The sequence below is a fragment of the Macrobrachium nipponense genome, chromosome 45 (assembly GCF_015104395.2).
Source record: "Macrobrachium nipponense isolate FS-2020 chromosome 45, ASM1510439v2, whole genome shotgun sequence".
Taxonomy (NCBI): domain Eukaryota; kingdom Metazoa; phylum Arthropoda; class Malacostraca; order Decapoda; family Palaemonidae; genus Macrobrachium; species Macrobrachium nipponense.
The window spans coordinates 20,156,782-20,163,013 of NC_061105.1; positions in this window are offsets into that span (position 1 = coordinate 20,156,782).

Below are 6,232 nucleotides of genomic sequence, written 5' to 3' on the forward strand. Positions count from 1 at the left end.
GTTCTACAGCTGTTTTCTTGGTGGTGAAGGAAAGGAAAACGCATCTTCGAGAAGTTCTGCAGCATGGATGCTTACGCATGTGTGTTGGAAACGCCTGTTCTCATGATGGTTCTAGAATCGGTAGGAGTTTTGTGGAATTTGACAGGCGCAGAAGTCTCGTGAGAAACGCCGCAACTTCTGATGCAATGCTTCGTCGAGAAACTTCTAAATTGTTCCGGTAATCTCGGGAGTCTGTGACGCTTGCCGTAGGCCTTGCCCCCAGGATGCCGTATAAATACGACGGACAAAGTAGGAGAAGGCAGATCATCAGTTAGTCACACAAAGGGATCCTCGGTAAGAACCACAGATCAGATTAGCCGTGAGAGATCAGCAGCAGAGATCGTCAAGAGAGAGATAAGAGAAGCAGGAACCAGGACGAAGGATCAGAGGAAAAGTCGCTCGAGAGTTGGTTGAATTCTGGTCAAGTCGTCTTCAGGATTGGACGACCTTCAAGTATCAAGAATAGACATTATTTTCTGCAATACGGAGTCAAGAAGACGTCGGCAATTGCAGTTCTCCTTCGTTTCGAGCCGCAAAACTGGCCAGCAAGTATTTGAATTACCTCACTGTTCCCCCAGTTCACGCATTGTAAGATTTTGCCTTTTTATGTAAATAGGAGATACCATTTTGCATTTATCTTTGTTAATAAGCCTTTGTTGTGTTACTGTTTCTTTCTATATTCGTATCCCAAGTTTCAACTGTTGGTGTTGAATTCTTTTTGTTTATAATAATATCAAACCTAAAGCGGACCTCTTTCGGTTCGTAACACACGCTCAGTGCTTGCCTCAATCAGGGAAAATAACTTCATACTTTCAGTGAATCTGAGCGATGTTTATTTCCTGATACCCATCCATCAATCCTCAAGGAAGTAACTTCACTTTATCTTCAAGGGGAAGGTGTTCCAATTCAGACAACTTTGTTTCAGACTCTCGACCGCCATTCAGGTGTTCACGAGTGTTCACTTTGGTCTCAGCTTGGACTCATTTGTCTGCTGAGGTATCTAGATGACTGGCTGGTCCTGGCAAGCTCCTGCTCCCATTTACTATAGTACAGGGATCATCATCTCAAATTTTGTTGCGGTCTTGGGATTGTCATAAATTTCAAGGAGTTGGATCTTGTTCCCAAGCAGAGGGTAAAATATCTGGGCATGCTGATCGATATGGTAGCAGCCTGAGTCTTCCTGGCCGATTCGAGGATCAGCAAATTCAGGAAGGCAGCTCAACTGTTTCTGTCATGGCAGGAGTAGTGAGCTCAGCTCTGACAGTCTCTTAAATGGAGACTAAAGGAGTGTTGGTCATAGTCTCGGGATCCTAAATCCTTCCCGATTCCTCTAACTGAGGAGGTGAGGAGGGATTTAGCCTGGTGGCTGGACGACAGGAATCTCTTAATAGGAGTTGAGTTGCACACTCCCCCTCCGGACATGCTTTTGTTGTCAGACTCATCGTCCAAGGGTTGGGGTGCAGACCTGGAGGAGTTGATGACTGACTGCGGGAGTGTGGGATAGATGCATCAAGCACTTTCACATCAACATTCTGTAACTCAAGGTGGGCTTCTAGAGTTACAAGATTTCCGGGATCAAGTGATGGGACACTCTTTGGTGTAGATAAGCGACACTGCAGTGGTGGCATATGTCAACAAGCAGGCAGCTTAGTGTCCCTCCCACTGCATCAGTTGACAGTGCAGATGCACGAGTGGCTGTGGCTCACTTGGTGGAGCTGTCGGCCAGGTACATTCCAGGCAAGAGGTAGTGGCAGACAAGTTCAGACACCAGAATCAATTGACAGGGACCAAGTAGTCCCTTCACGTGGATGTGGCGGAAAAGTTATTTTACCTGTGGGGGCATCCAGTCAGAGACTTATTCGCCATCCGGCACAACAGAAAGCTTCAGGACTTCTGTTTCATAATGGGCGGCCGCACATTCCAAAATCTGTGGGACAATCTCAAAATATGATCACCCAGACAACTTTCTATATCAGCCACGCATAGAACGGTACCAATCAGCAGTACGGTCCCTGTGTTTTCATGGCTGGAGGTTTTCCACTATCTCTTGAGAGAGGCTTTACTCGCCGAGCAGCAACAGAGCTGCAGGATACCTCAGACAGTCCTCTGCAGCAGTGTACCAGGGAGAAGTGGGCCATCTTCTGTGGTTGGTGTCGTACGTGGAGTCTATCTCCACTAAGAACCACTTTTCAGCTGATCGCAGACTTCTGCTATAGGCCTGCCTTGGTCCTGGTCCTGAAGCTTTGAGGTATGGATATATCCACTTCCTTGGAGATATCTCTCCTTATGAGGAACTTCAAGAGGTCTTGACCCCCTATGGAACTCAGGCCTCCTGAGTGGGATGTGACTCTCGTCATGAAGAGCCTGACTCGTGAACCATCAGACTCTTCAAGAGTCATCAAACAGGGATCTGACCTTCAAGACCATCTTTTTGCTGGCCCAGGCATCAGCGAAAAGAGTAGAGAGCTTCATGGTCTCTGTTATAAAGTTAAACACTCGAGGGGATGGAGATCAGTTACACTATTTCTTCCCAGATTTTGTAGCAGACTAAGAATCCATTGGTCCCCGATGCTAGATTCGAGTCCTTTACGTTCCCCTCCCTAAAGGACTTCTGTGGTGATGATCCAGACAAGATGCTACTTTGTCCCATTAGAGTCCCAGATGCTATCCAAAGAGAACTCGTCATCTCCAGCCTGAGTGTCGATGCCTCTTTGTTAGCACCGGGGAGACCAATAAAGAATTGTCCAAGAACACTTTCTTTCCAGCTTCGTGAGGCGAGCATGAAAGTGTATTCCTCCAAAGGGAGAGACAGCATCGGTAACTTTAATCTGAGAGCCCAAGCAGTGAGAAGTATGGATCCTACCCTTGCGTTCCGCAAGAGCCTGTTGGTTCCATGGGTACTGAAAGCTGGGGTTTGGGCCAACTAGACCACCTTTACTTCCTTTTATCTTTGGGATATAGCCCATAGGTCCTTGGACACATTTGCTTCAGACTAGTGGTGGGTGCTGAACAAGTTGTGAGGCTTAACCAGCTCCTTTAGCTGTACAAGGTTGCATTTCGCGTTTGTGAACTGTGCGATTTAGGGTGTGAATGAGAAAGAGACTGGCTCCTTTTTTGCCCTTTCCAATCTTCTCTCTTCCTGCGGGCAGAGAGTTATGGTTGTCACACGCTGAAACTGGCGGCTGATGCAGGTAAGCTATATTTACAGAGCTCCATTCTATATCCTTTCATTAGAATATAGAAGCATATATCCGTCCCTTCCTTAACAAGGGGAGAAGGGAACCTTGGCATAAGACGAACCCAATGCTTGTATATTTGTCTTTTTACTACCGACTATAAAGGTGCTTGTCTCCCTCTTATGAAGTGGTCCAGAGGTCTGGCCATTGGTCATGCAGTTCCCATTCTCCGCCCAGTTAGACAAGAGGCCAGTTTCCCTTCCTTGTTTTTACGACTAGGAGGGAGACCTTTGGTTTGGCAAGTACCAGTCTGTTTACAAGACTCAGATTTCTCTCTACAATGATTGAGTCTTCCTAATGTAAAGGACCGAGGGTTTGTATAACGTGTAGGAACAAATCACAATTTTTAAGGTAAAATGTATTTTTTCTAACTATATAAACCTGAGGTCCTTTACATTTAGGCCCACCTCATGCCACCCCTTAATCTGTTCCTGGGGCTAAAGCAAAGTGGAATGTTTATGTCCAGTCGGGCAGGAATCTCAACTACTGGACAAACAGTTACTGCCTAACTACCTTGTTAAATCTTCAACAGCCAAATACCAGCCGGAATTCCTAATGTAAAGGACCTCAGGTTTGTATAGTTAGGAAAAATACAATTTATGTTATTGTAATTTTAATGATGCCCAGGTATAGACTGCTCACGACATTAGAAGAGACACAAATCCTTCGTGATCTCCTGCATTTTGGACTTTGTATTGGTTGAGCCAAATCAGTCATTACTTTGTCCTATTGGTGTGTCGCTGTACCTATGGAGGATTGACATCCTTCATTGAATGTCTATTTCTTTCTCCACTGATGACCCCAATGCAGAAGTGTCTAACAACAAGTCTTCCTCCAAGTCCTACCAGATCGTGAGGAACTCATCTGCTAATGTTTATATCAAATGTACACTCTCAGTGAGCGAACAGTGCAAGTGGCTTGGTACTTTCATTACTCTCCGAAGCATATGTCGGACTGAAAGCTAGATGCGGTCTCATTAGGACCTCACTTAAATCTATCTTCCTTCAGTTAAGCCCACAGGGCCTTGGAACTCCTTTATTCTTGGACCAGTGGTGGATGCTCAACAAGTTGTGTTTGCTTACCCGGCTCCTTCAAGAAGACAAGTTGCATTTCGCCTATGGTGTGTAGTTCTACAAGTGGGAAGGATGTGAGAGTGACTGGCCTCTCCCCATCCTTCTACTCTTCCTTCGGGTTGAGGAAAGGACTCGAAGAACTTAGACTTGTTAGTCAGTGTTTGATGTGGTAAGACTACACATCAAGTTTCCTTTCTATTTTCCTTATCAGAATCATAGAAGCAATCCCACTCCTTCCTCTAACAAGGGTAGGAAGGAGACTGGCAATAAGGCAAACCCTTCACAGAACTTTGCATTAATGCCTCCGAATCTCTTTGAATATTCTTCCCAGTCCCTTTTCTAGATGAGTTACGATTCCTCACTCATTTCGAAAAGGCCCAAGCAGGCAGAGGAATGGCACTCCTCCTCGCTCTTACGGCCAGGAGGAATAGCCCAGGTTTGCTGAACTCCAGTCAGTTCTAGAAACTCACTCAGATTCCTCCCACCAATCAGTGAGCCTTCCTATAAAGAACCGAGGGTTTGTATATCGTGTATTAACAAATCACAGTTTTTAAGAGTAAACTGTACTTTTCCTGACTATACAAACCTGAGGTCCTTTACATTAATGCCCACTTCACGCCAACCCTCAATCTGAAACCTGGGCCGATTCCGAAAGGCAAAGTGGAGTGTTTAAACCCGGGCAGGCGTGGCTACCTGCATACCAGACGGCAGTACTGCCTAAGCACCCTGTTCATGAATTTAACGGCCGTATTACAGCTTTGCCGTAAAGAAATTCCTAATGTAAAGGACCTCAGGTTTGTACAGTTAGGAAAAACATTATTTACTTAAACAAAATTGTGATCTTAACGGATTGTTGTATGAACAAGAGCCCGTGCTGACATAAACCAAATTAAAACCTAATCAACCAAAAGCGAGGGTTGGGTCAAGATTACCCACCTTGGGTCAATCAGAACCCAGCAGACTAACCCACAACCATACCGGAAGGTCAAAAGGTGTTCAACAGTAGTAGTAGGTAGCGAATATCGCTTGTTATTTTACTCAGAACTAGTAACACTTTTGAGGATATAAAACTTTTACCCACGATATTGTCACACCATCAAACGATTTCTGACGTTTTAATTAAGGTGATTAGAGTAATACGTAAATAAAGCAGATTATTTTTGTAACTATATAGAAGTAAATTATTTAAGTAACTTATTTCCTGTGTAGGATACGATCACCCTCTCTCTTTCTCTCTCTCTCTATACACCCCTTCACACTCACACACGTACGACTACATACGTGCATTTAAACTTGGAACATAGCGTCAGGATTACCATATATTATTGAATTATGTTAATTATTCGTTTTCCGTATGAATACGCAAAAACACACATTCACATTCCCCCCACCCCCCCATTCTCTCTCCTCTCTCTCTCTCGCTCTCTCATCGCATTCGAATCCTCTCCTCTTTTCTCTCCTCGTCTCTCTCTCTTTCTCTCTCTCTCTCTCTCATGCACATAAAATTATGCATTTAATTTTACGCGTGAGATTTTTTTTAAAAAACAAGAGAACCTCTCTCTCTCTCTCTCTCTCTCTCTCTCTCTCTCTCTCTCTCTCTCTCTCTCTCTCTCTCTACAAACCATGAAACGCCACCAAATAAAGAGGAAAGGAAGGATGTTCATAAACCGACTAAATTTGCAAATAAGATATATTTGATTAACAATTATTCCTCTGCATTTTCGAAGTAACATGAGAATTAAGCGGGAAAAACGAATCGCTAAACGGAGTAAGCGATAAATGGCAAATGGACAGACAAAGACAAAACAAATGGAGAGAGAGAGAGAGAAAAAAAAAAATCCCAATAACCAAACAGATTCACTATATCTCTCTCTTTTCCTTTGA